Source organism: Grus americana, chromosome 1, assembly GCF_028858705.1.
Source record: "Grus americana isolate bGruAme1 chromosome 1, bGruAme1.mat, whole genome shotgun sequence".
Lineage (NCBI taxonomy): Eukaryota > Metazoa > Chordata > Aves > Gruiformes > Gruidae > Grus > Grus americana.
In genome coordinates this window covers 146,761,139-146,773,459 of record NC_072852.1, presented here as the reverse complement: position 1 = coordinate 146,773,459, position 12,321 = coordinate 146,761,139, and the positions used below count along the sequence as shown (strand labels likewise).

General features: G+C 46.5%; 1 protein-coding gene across 3 annotated transcripts in view; it reads left to right on the top strand.

Moving 5' to 3' along the window:
• Window positions 1-10,357: 10,357 nt before the first annotated feature.
• CNGA3 (cyclic nucleotide gated channel subunit alpha 3) overlaps window positions 10,358-12,321 on the top strand; it is a 38,426-nt gene continuing 36,462 nt past the window's right edge. For all 3 annotated transcript variants that reach the window (XM_054849566.1, XM_054849557.1, XM_054849548.1), the window contains exon 1: window positions 10,358-10,951. The gene's annotated coding sequence lies outside the window, so the exon portion shown is untranslated. The remainder of the gene's footprint in view (window positions 10,952-12,321) is intronic.

The following is a 12,321-nucleotide window of genomic DNA, read 5'->3' as shown; positions in this document are numbered from 1 at the left end:
AAAGAATCCATGTGAATGAGTTACCAGACTCTGAATTACCACGTAAAACAAACGTCTGGGCTTGCCTACCTCTGATTTACAGGCACGTGCCATTCACCAGCTGTTTATGCAGTACTGTAGTCAGACTGATTGGTTCATGCTTTGAGGGCAAGGTCAAGGCAAATGAAATATCCCTAGAATTAAATATTATTTGTCACTGGAGAAAGGGTGCTAAAACCAAAAGGACTTTTAGGTTCCTGTCTTTGAAAGAGAGCTACATGACAGTGGAAGAGCCAGGAGAAACTGCTGAGCTCTCCTCCTCAGTCTCTCAGTAGCTCTCAGTAGCACAGCACAAGTGTCTGAAGCTCAGTTTCAGTCTCCTTATTTCTGCATAAGAACATCTAGCACATCGTACTTTCTAGCAATCCCCATTTCCCTTAGTAAGAAAAGGGTTTAAGGATAATCTAAATTTAGGAATACTATTTTCTAGGCGCATGAAACTTGTCCTTCAGTGCTATTCTCCACATGTAAGGCAATAAATGGGGAACTAACCTTTAGGCATATAATCTGCCAAAACATTCCTTTCCCTCTTACTGTTACCAGCATCAAATCATCCAGCATTTGTCATCCTGTGTGTAGGCAGGTGCAAGTATGGTTAATTCTTATCAGCCACACAGGATTTTAGCAGGATTAGTCTCATGAGTTCTTCTGTCTTACTGCCAGCCTCTGAGGCTACTTCCAAAAACTCTCTGAGTCTGTCTCTAGCCCTCAGGCTTACTGACCACCCAAAGTTTTCCCTGAGTTTCCTCTGTGATGAAAAGAAGAGGCACCACCCTGGGAAATCCCTTTTCCCAGTGGCAGCTGTGCTGCCATTTCTCATTTGACTTTCCAAGAGGCATCAGAAGATTAGTTGCAATCTCTTTGCTAGCTGCTAATCCAGAGCGCTGCATTACAGTGCCTTGGTGTCCCTCTGCAGATGACATTAAGTAGGCAATAAACAAAACAGTGTTCATCGGTGATATGAGGAAACTTATATAGATACCCCTCCCTCGAGCCCTGCTGAAATAGCTGTAACATCCCCAAGGCAATTCCACAGGCCTACTTAGGCCAAGAGGCACACGGTGATGCGCCGCTCTCCTCATTCCTTATGCATGGGCCGCATCAACTTTCAAACATGGTTTGCCGACGGCTGCCGCTATGGAGGGTCTTTGGCCAGCATGTAGGATATTTCAGTATGTTATTAGTTTGCCACAACAATTCCCACCTGCCCCAAACAGTGATATTTGCTCTTTAAAAATATTTATTACTTTCTTCAGGATTTCAGCTTTGCCCCATCTAATTTGTGTGAGCCGGGACTGGCCATGTCTGCCGGCGATACCGGTCTGAGCACTGCAGGTCTGGCTGGAGGTTGCTTATAAGGAGCCATGTGGGACTGCTGCTGCCCTGCTTTACTCTCTGGTCCGTGGGAAGTCATATAAAGACATTTAACAGTGACAGATACATGAAGGTTCATCAGGACTCGGCGCTCTTGACTGAAATACTGAACTTTCTATTGCATTTTCAAATGCTTGTTTTTTATGGCTATTATTAACACCAGTGTGGTGGGTTGACCCTGGCTGGGGGCCAGGTGCCCACCAGAGCCGCTCTCTCACTCCCCTCATTCACTAGACAGGGGAGAAAAGGCATAATGAAATGCTTGTAGGTCGAGATAAGGACAGGGAGAGATCACTCACTAATTGTTGTCACGAGCAAAACAGACCGAACTTAGAGAGGGAATTCATCTAATTTATTACTAGGCAAAACAGAGTAGAGGAATGAGAAATAAAATCAACTCTTAAAACACCTCCCCCCACCCCTCCCATCTTCCCGGGCTCAACTTCAGTCCCGGCTTCAACCTTCCCCCCGTCAGTGGCACAGGGGGACGGGGAATGGGGGTTACGGTCAGTTCATCACACGTTGTTTCTGCCGCTTCTTCATCCTCAGGGGGAGGACTCCTCTCATCGTTCCCCTGCTTCAGCATGGAGTCCCTCTCACAGGGTGCAGACCCTCAGGAGCAAACTGCTCCAGTGTGGGGTCCCCCACAGGGTCACAAGTCCTGCCAGCAAACCTGCCCTGGCATGGGCTCCCCTCTGCACGGGTCCACCGGTCCGGCCTGGAACTTGCTCCAGCGTGGGCTTCCCACGGGCCACAGCCTCCTTCAGGTGCCTCCACCTGCTCCGGTGTGGGGTCATCCACGGGCTGCAGGTGGAGTCTCTACACCCCCTCATCCTTCCTCCATGGGCTGCAGGGGGACAGCCTGCCTCACCATGGTCTTCACCACGGGCTGCAGGGGGATCTCTGCTCCGGTGCCTGGAGCACCTCCTGCCCCTCCATCTGCACTGACCTGGGTGTCTGCAGAGTTTCTTACATCTTCTCACTCCTCTCTCCTACTGCAAAAGCTCTCTTTCTCTAAGTGTTTTTCTTCTTAAATATGTTATCACAGAGGCGCTGATAGGCTCGGCCTTGGCCAGCGGCGGGCCCGTCTTGGAGCCGGCTGGCATTGGCTCTATCAGACACAGGGGGAGCTTCTAGCAGCTTCTCACAGAAGCCACCCCTGTAGCCCCCCCGCTACCAAAACCTTGCCACGCAAACCCAACACAACCAGTATTAGCGAGGCCTACTTTGCTCTTTGAGCCTCATATATGGTAAATGGAAACAAATGGTGTTGGCTAAAATAACTCCAAAGCAAAATAAAGAGGATAGGATTTTTTTTTTCTCCTCTTCGGTCAGTGGTTGAGGTAAGTCACTGCTTTCTGATGGGAGGCATCAGACTGCTCAAAGTGCTGTTGAAGTGAGAGTCAGCACATGGACACCCAGAGCTGTTAGCCCCTGGAAGCTTTCCCGTGCACTTTCTTTAGTTCCTTCTGTTCTTTAGTTTCTTTAATTCTAAGTTTACAACTTGGCACAGCACTTACAGACAGCAGTTAGAGACCTACCACTCACCATTTGCCTTGTGTATCTCAGGACACAGTCCATCTCGGAGTCTGGGCAGACTGTTGTTAGATCCAAGTAAAGACATTTATGAGTTTGCAAAACAGATGTCTTTAGTCTGTGATTACCAACATTTGACTGCAGACCGTCAACCAAGTTTCTCCCAACTCACTAGCCCAACAATGACAGCAACTGCATTCATAAACCATGATGAGAAAAGCTTTTAAGCCCTGCTTTATATTTCACATAAGTGTCTCTCTTTCATTGCGCTTCCTGCTAATGGACCGCCACTATGTGACTGAGAATGCCAATTTTATTCTGTTTGGAGGAGCTGGGCTGTATCCCTACCAGTGCCTCAGGCCTGAGGAGCATTTTGCTGAAATTCCCCTAGAGAGAGCAGGATAGTTTTATTTTCACTAAGAGATAGGATTGTCCTGAGAAGCAACACAAAAAAATCAGTGTGTTTCTGTATACTTCTTATCCCAAGCTAGTCACCAGGGAAACATTAACAAGGCTGCATTTGCAATCATGTTTGTTTAAATAGAGCAGCATGAAAATTCACAGAAAAATGTCCACAGGTCCCTGAGCATCTGTAGCGCTTCTGTACAGCTCGCTGAGCCCATGTCTTCAGGCAGTTTGACTCACACAAGATGGGAAGCGAATTCACAGGTAGGCTTGCAGTCAGCAGGAATTTCCACACCTCTCTCAGGCCACTAGCCGTGTCGCCGCTGAGCAGTGACCATGTGCTCCCCATCCCTTGGGGATCTTCTGACAGAGAACCAGGCTCGGGCATGTACTTGCTTTTCTGTGAAATGCTCTGTAAACTGGCTGTGTTGCAGAAATGATACAGCTGAGGGCTTGCTTGGGCAACAGGCGGGAAGGTTCCTTATCCGGCTGCTGTGTATTCAGCATTTATTTTTATGCAAACCAAGGAAAAGCTCATTCACTTTGCATAAAAAAGAATCACACACAGTCCTATCCTTCCTCCTTACTGTACCTCCCCCCCCAGTGGTGCAGATTAAGGTAAAATAAATAGAGTTTATTCACTTATAATCAGGACGACAGGGAGGTTATGGGGTGGAACGCTAAGCAGGTATGTGTGCTCTTTTGCTTTTATTTATCAGGACATCTCTGGCTCTAGCGGGGCTAGTTTCTGAAAACGGCTTGGCCATGTTCAGTTTTCTACAGTAGTCAGTTCCGCACAGGATTAGGACCATGAAAGAACCTGTGATATGAATTTCACATGCACCTTTTGAACGTTTCTATTCCTTGTTTCCGTTAGTTCTGTCTTTTGAATCTTTTTGGTTTGCATTTCCATGTGTGAACCGTATGGTTTTGTTCAACTGAGCTCCCACTCTGTAGCTCGGCTCCAAATCATAACTCAAGCTCTTAAAATGCGAGTGGCTTTTTAAGGCAGATCTAATCAGTGTTTCTCTTGGGAAGAAAACCAAATGAGCTTTCCTCAGGTTTGCAATTCAGTCCAATTATTTCACAGATCTTTGTTCATTTAATTCCTCTGAAGCGGAACAATCAGAGAAATGGGTCAGAACTACAGTGCAAACAGGAAATGATGATTTCTCAACTTGAAGAAAATGAGATTTAAAAATAAATGTATGTAGGTATGTATGTATTTATTTTAAAAGCCTTATTCCTCTGTCATGCATCCTGGTGGTGCTTTATTGCAGACCACAGCAGTCTTGAGAGATGTATTAGAATGATATTAACGCCCCTCATGGCAGAACTGCGTAGCCAAAGCCTGAGATAGTGTAGATAAGCTCAGCTCTGTTGATTGCCCTGGACCTACACGAGTTTAGAGCAGGTGAGAACTTGAAGTGCGGTGGAGTGAGTTACAAGGCTATCAGAAAAGGATGAGGTATAACTTCTTGGTTAATATCATTACACATGATATCATTCGTCATCTAACAGATTCAGAAGGAGATTTCTAGTGGTGCTAATTGCCACTGAATACTTACTCCTTTTTGACAACAAAGGATCATTACATACCAGAATTTCTAGTTTGGCTATTGACCATCGTCCCCACAGGACCTCTCTTCATGTTTTGGTTGTTCATTCTAACAACCCACGGTCTGCAAGGTGCACTGCCTCAGCTGACTGAAGGACTGGGGTTTACGCTCAGATGACTAATGCCAGGAACTGGCCTCAAAGTGAGGAAGGACAGCGCTGATGTAATGTAGCTGCAGAGGCCTAGTGTCTAATAAAACAAGTTTCTAGATAGAAAGGCACTGATTAAGTATTACTTAAATATTAGTGTTTTCCTGGACTTCAAAATAAACTAGGAAAGTCTTAAAGTGGGTATTGGCAGCTATGTTCTAATTTCATTAAAGTGAAGATAAAACTAAATATACAGTGAACTCAGACTAGAAATCTAGCAATCAGAATCCTTGGCACAATAACAAAACAAGAAAACATGAAAGAGAGAAGTAGATGGTCACAGCTGAACAGGGTGTTGAGGGTAAGCGTGACACATTTATGACATGAAAAATGAAAGAAAACAAGAGGGAGAATTTGGAGAGTGGACTGATAGCTGAGGAGTTTCACTTGCAAGCTGTAAATAAGCTGGAAAAGAATAAAATGAGAAAGCAAGCTATGAGAGAAAAGACTGTATTTAATAACCAGGTAGCTGAGGACCAGGCCGTGAAAGGCTATACCATAAGGGGTTGCTTTTTCTTTCTTTTTTCCCCTCTCTTTTCTATTTTGAGGTGCTGGAACTCCAGATTTTCCCTTTATTATTAATTATAATTTCCAGCTGCAAACTGTCACTGATGCTTTGCTTAATTGCAGGCAGAGCGGAACAAAATTGATATTTAATTTGCATATAAAACTACAAAACACTTTGCCGAAATTAGACGTGGTAATTCATGGTTATGTTTTCAAGAGGTGTCTGTCAGAGACCAAGAATTTTTGGTCACTGTGTTAACTCATCAGTAGTGCCTTGCTGAACATAACTGTTTGGATGGATGATGTCTTGCAGCTGTCAGCATGTTGAACCTACTTGTTGATGGCTTTCAGAGGACTGGTTTAATGACTGCACAAGTGAAGAGCGAGCTAAACTTGGAAAGAAAATGTCATGGAAATTAGGAAAATGTTGGAAAGAAGGAATATTTGGTCCCTGAATATGCATGTTTTCACTTATATCTAACAATTCAGAAAATGGAAAAGTGAAAAGGTATTTCTTTTTGCCTGTCATCTTCAATACCTAGGCAACTGGCCAAACTCTGCCACTAGTTAGGTTGAAACTTGCTAGTAAGTAGGTTTGAATAAGAACATAATTAGCATGTATGAATTAATGAGAGAACTGGAAAATGTTGCCATATTTAACTACAGCACTCAGGATGGTTTTCTGCCTCTTAGTGCCTACTACTTTGACAAAGACTGATGGCTGTAAATAGCAATTAAACATTTTTGTCAGTTTGCTGTGCGTACTTCACACTATTAGCCAAGTATGTTTAGAGCAGTAGTGGTTCTGTACCGACACTGCTCTTCGTTTTGTCTGTGTAGCTCTACATTTTAAATGTGTTTGTTCAATCTCTCTGGGGGATTATTTAGCAGAATTAAATCTGTGAGCTTTGCAACTAGTTACATTTCATTTCAGATATAATTTAAAATATAGTTATTAGCCACATCACTGAGGCTGCCTTTGAAGAGGTATAGTCCCGATACCAATGTCTGGAACAGTCACGATATTTAGAAAAGCAATATAGTTAGCAAATAAGATTTTAATTTTGGGTAAATTTACACCAACTAAAAGCCTATTCCAGCATCTTTATTGAATTACCTGAACATTGTGGTGCTTGGGAGTTGTGCAAAGCCCTCAGCAGCACCTGTGCCTCAGAAGCAAACGGTGCAAGAGGATCAGGAGAGGCAGTTGGTTCAGCAGCTCCCTGCCATATGCTGACCACCTCATGCCAGAGCACGGAGACAGCTGGAGCCGTTTTGGTCCCCCTCTTGCCTTGTGCATGTCCCCAGCACACACTTTTTATGTATGGAGGAAAAGGGCTCTTCTGTTTGACTTGACGCGTAATGGGCGCATGTGTAATAAGCCTTCTTAAAATTGCAGCAAGTTTAAACTTTCTGTTGCCCTTTTTGGGGTTTTTTCAATACCTGAATGATGTCTGCATCCTTTATAACAGTGGTCCTGTTCCTTGCTGTAAGGAGTTTTGCTACCACTTTGTCCTTCTCTTCACAAACTCCCAACTAATCCCACCTTCCCTGATTTTCTTCCTCTTCTCTCCCTTGCCCTTCCTTACTGTCTCCAACAGCTTCATCTCCCCTTGGCTTCATGTTCACCTCTGTTATTGTTGTGCTGCTTTAGTGAGGCATGCCTTGCTTTTGGGACATCAAATGGTTACCTGGCATATTTTTCCAGGAGGTGGTATGGACCCCCTGTCCCAGCTATCCTGTGCTAGCAACGCTAATTACTTTCAGTAGCTTCTCATCCCAAACTGTCACTTCAGTAGGAGAGTAGTTGGACTTTCTTAGCTCTATTCAGTGCTCTGCGAAGATGTACCCTATTCCCAGGCGAGCATTTAAAGGCTCCCCAGTCATTCAGGTGCATGCGGTAGCAGAGGGTCACTGGCTGACAAAAAGTCAGTGAGCTATCAGGAGCTTCACCACGTTTCTCTCTTCTACATTTACAATCAATCGGAACAGCGACGTGGAAATCTGGGACTGGATGACCTCCAGCTTTTTTTTGCAATGAGGAAGACATAGCTGGAAGCAGGAGCTGGCTAAGCACGGTCAGATTCTAGGGGCGAGAAGGAGGGGGGCTGACGGGTAACCAGTGGTTGTGACTTGGTACCAATAGTATCTCTGTCATTCCAGGTAGCGCCTTGTCTGAAGGGATAAGAAACATCTCAGCAAACACAACTTCTTGAAGAGGAAAAAAGGGCTTCACACGAATTTGAAGAGTGGGTACTCTTTTCCCTGGTACTGCTGCAAATTATATTTTTCCAGATTTTTATTTTAATGTGTTTGCTATGCAAAAGCTTTTAGTGCGGAAAGGGCTGTTTGCTCTAACACAACAGGAAAGCCCAGAATGAGGTGTCATGCTTAATGGAGAACACTTAACATTGCTTATGTCTCTGGTATATATTTTAACAACCTACATAAAATGAAGAATAGTGGTGTTGGAATTTTAGGCTTTAATTAAGGCTTCTACCCCTCTGCAGAGCTGTAAGTGTAGGTTTGATATTTCTACAGAGAATGATGACTCCAGGAAGAACCCAGGAGAGAGACAGAAAAACAATCGGTGCAGGCCGTATATTTATACACTGAGAAAACAACTACCTATTCTGAAATTTATGTAATTCACCTTCAACTAAAAACTGAGAAATAATTCTGTATTTTTTAAAAAAGTTGTTACATTGTCAATGCATTCTTTTCTTGAATAGAAAATAGAGTTTTTAAGCAAACATGCATATTATGATAAATGCTTATATAAACTTAGTTAACTTTTTTCTTTATGAAACATTTTTTCTGTCAGGGGTTTAATTCTATTATTTAAATGATTTTAAGAGACTTAACCCTTTGATTAAGGGAGGTAAATTAAGGTTTTGTGAACATATAACTTTAACATAGTATTTTCTCTAGATTTTCTCACACCAAACCCACTGACTGTTGTGACAAACTTTGGAAAGTGATGCATTCTAGATGTGGATATTAGGGGGTTTTTTTATTATTATTTTTTTTTAATTCAGCCTGATCCCCTTATTGTCCAGATCCAGGACCTTTTGGAAATCTCCACAGCTTTTTCCTGGATTCCCTTCCCAGGCTTCCTTCACATACCAGCCAGAACATGAGGACAAGGCGTACAACTTGTAGCAGGAAAGCAGGACCTGCAAAGTGTGTGTACCGACACGTAGCACCTGGAAAGTGCAACAAGCAGTGCTTCAGCCTTTTGAGGGATAAACACGACCTGGCACTTGGTACAAGCCTGGTTGGCTAGCTCCCCTACCAGTGCTTCCAGGACGCTGCCCGGAGTTTTCCCATGGGGGCAATCCAGCAGGAAAGGAGGCGAAAAAGCGTGTTCTTCAAACACTTTATGCCTTCCCAGACTTTTCTGTTTCGATAGCCAAAAAACCCTGTTGCACTGAACACCCATGTGATTGATAGCTGTGTGAGAAAGAGACCTCGATGTTCTGATGGGGTTTTAAGAGTTTTAGACGTGGCCTTTTCCTCTCATTAGTGCTTGTTGTGTGATGTGGTTCATCTTTCACATGTAAAATAATCCTTAGTGAGGGGAGAGCAGCGAGTTTCTCTGCCTCTCCATAAACCCAAGCACTTAAATGCATTTCTAGTGTCATGTTTGTGTTCAATCTAGCTGAACTGACATTGTGCAGCAAACAGCAGCAGCCTCTCAGTTATGAATGACATGGCTTTTGCTGACTCTTTTTTCCAGCTGAAGAATCATCTTATGGCACTTTCATACACGGTCTTTGTTTCCAGCTTTTCAGGACCCTGCCAAAAGCAGAATCAGAATTGAACAGGTGAAGTTCAGGGGAGTGCGAAAGCCTTCAGGGAGCTTCAGCAGGACAGGATGAAGGAAGCTGGCTGCCTGGCGCAGGCTGAGTCAGCCTGAAGGTGAGTTCCCTCCAGGAGGGCAGGGAGAGAGGTCCAAAGTATTGAAGAAGAAACCAATTCAGCGGTACACCGAGAAGAAATGCCTCCTCATCAAGGAGAAGGTGTCGGTCCCGACAGTGGTGCTGTGACCGTCTGTGGGGTACCCTCTCCTCACGGTACCCCTCGGGCAGGTCGTGACTGGACGGCGGGGCAGGGACCAGGCCGCCCTCCCAGGGAAATCTGCTCCCTGACGGCTGCCGGGGACACACAGACACGCTTCCAGTTGGCAGCGGCACGTCCCCCTCCTGCCTTCCTGACGAGGCCCCGCTCCCCGCCCGACCAAACCGGCTCCCGCCAGCCCCGCCGCCCTCAACAGGCGGCCCCGCGCGCGGGGCGGCGGTTGGGGACGCAGGTGCGGCGGGCAGCGCGCGGAGCCCGGCGCGTCCGCGCCCGCCGCTGGCGGCAGATGAAGGCGTAGGGGGCGGCGTGTGCGAGGAGCTGGGATTTGCGGAGGGGGACGCGGAGGCAGGGGAGGGCGGCGGGTAGCCGGATTTTTCTGGCGGCCCGGAGCTCTCCTCTGTCTGAGGACGCCGCGGAGCCCCCCCCGTTCCGCCTGGTCTCTCCCCGCGGCGTGGACCGCGGGGCGGCAGCTGAGGCAGCCGCGGAGGCACCGGCGGGAGCCGGATGGCGTCGGTAACGGGACTCTGCCTGGCCGAGAGGGACTGAGGCTGGGGCGGGTTGCGCGCCGGCTCCCACCCCGCCACCCCTCAGCGAGGAGGGGATGAGCGGCCGCTCGGGCGCAGCTCCGCCCCGCAGGTAGTGAGTGCCTCGGGGCCGCGGCGTGTGTTGCTGCCGGGGGACGTCGTGGGGTCGGGAGACCCCGCTGCCTCATAGGGTCACGTCGCTTTTCGCGTGGGGGACGGCGTCGCCGCCCGGGGCTGCGTGTCCGCGCCCCGCCAGCGCCCCGGGCCGGCCGTGCCTGTCCGCGGAGGGCTCTCAACTTTCCTCGGCGTGGCAAGAAATGTGCCGGGGCGCCGCCGAGCTGCTTTGACGTCTTGATCCTCTCCGAGAACTTAACAGGATCGCAAAGCCTTTCGAGCAGCTTTTCCCGGTGAGCAGGGCTTAGGCGCGCCGGGCTTCGGCTGTAATCCACCCGCGCTGCGCGGAGGGGCGGCCGCGGCGGGCCCTGTCCCGCCGCCCCCGCCGGGCCGGGCCGCGCCGCCCCGCCGGGGAGGGCTGCCGCTGCCGGGGGCTTCCCGGCGCCGCGGGCCGGGAGCCGGGTCCGGAACGGAACTGCGCCGGGGAAGGGCAGCGCTACCTGTCAGTGTTGCTTAAGGATAACGGCCCCGAAGAGCCTGCGTTCAGACAGACGGACAGACAGACAGTTTCTCAGTTCGGATATTGCAGGGGAAAGCGTGGCAAGGTGAGTGTGAAAGAGGAGGCAGTAAGCCTCCGTTTCTGTTACGATTGTGAGAGTGGGATCATGTCCTGCGTCTGACTTCAATTCTAAACCATAACACAGAAGCTTGAAATGGAAACGTAACTTACAAGCTCTGCTTTTTTTTTGCTTTTTTTTCTCCTTCTTTTTTCTTTTTTTCTTTTTTTTTTCTTTTTCCTTTTTTCTTTTTCCTTTTTCCTTTTTCTCCCTTTTTTTTAAAACAAAAGCGTTCATTTGATTAATTGACACTAAGATCTGCATATCCACAATTAAACTGGATTCAGGACACAAGTCCATACAGAAGTGGGGCTGGGGGAATTGCCCCACTCCTGTTGACTGAGGCTTCGCTTTGCTAGTTTGATCCATGTGTCTCTAAGTTCTCAGCTGCCTGGTGCCTGCAATATAAACATGAGGTTGTCAAACGCGATGTAAAGGAAATGCTAGCAAATACTACAAGCACAGTGAAAGGAAATCACTTTCCTGGAATTCCTGGTGCTCCTTCTAAATTGGCCTTGTTTTTAGCAATATGACATCTTTTGCAAAACTTGTGTAGTGTAAACAAGGCCATAGCGTGCCAAAGAATGGGCAAGATACAATAATGACTATAATCAGTGTCTTTCTCTAATGCACGGTCTGCTCACTTGCTAAGAGGAAAAAGCCAAAAGAAGACAAGGAAAAATGACATGAACTTTAAATCTGCGAAGAAAAGATGTTAAATGTAAATATTGGTACTGGTTAGCAGTGGATGCTTTTTGTTACATTTTGTTTTCCAGATTCAGATACAATTAAAGCAAGTAGTATGAGGACTGTTGTATTTAAAAATCTGTAATTTTCACTGTTACACTTGATTACATTGTAGTTTTAGATGTTACAATTTTTGAAATAGCATAACTTTGCCTTCAGTCGGCACAGTTATTTTTTTTCTCTGCTATTTTTATGTTGTTTTCTTTGAGTGTGCATGCTAAAACCATCTGATTAGAAAAATACACAGTGCGGATGATAATAGGACTGTCAGGATGTCTAATCAGCAAGGGTAATCATGGTAAACAAGCACTGAATGACTTGAGGGAAGAGCATATCAGCTTTAAAAAATTATACAACATCCCTCCACATCAGCATCTCTCAGCTCTGCCTTCTGTGTACCTCTGCACATCCCAGCCTTTGTCATCCAACTTGCACCCAAGCTCTGTCGTTTCAGTTCAGCTTGTTATCTGGCAGCCTTCTCCAATGTTGCCATCTCTTTTCATTAACATCTCTTAAATCCTCTGCTGTCAAATGCCTTGTTACTGCATGTGAAACGTGACACAAGTTACCTCTCATGTTTTCCTTCCCTAGCCAAATGGGATGGCTGTGAT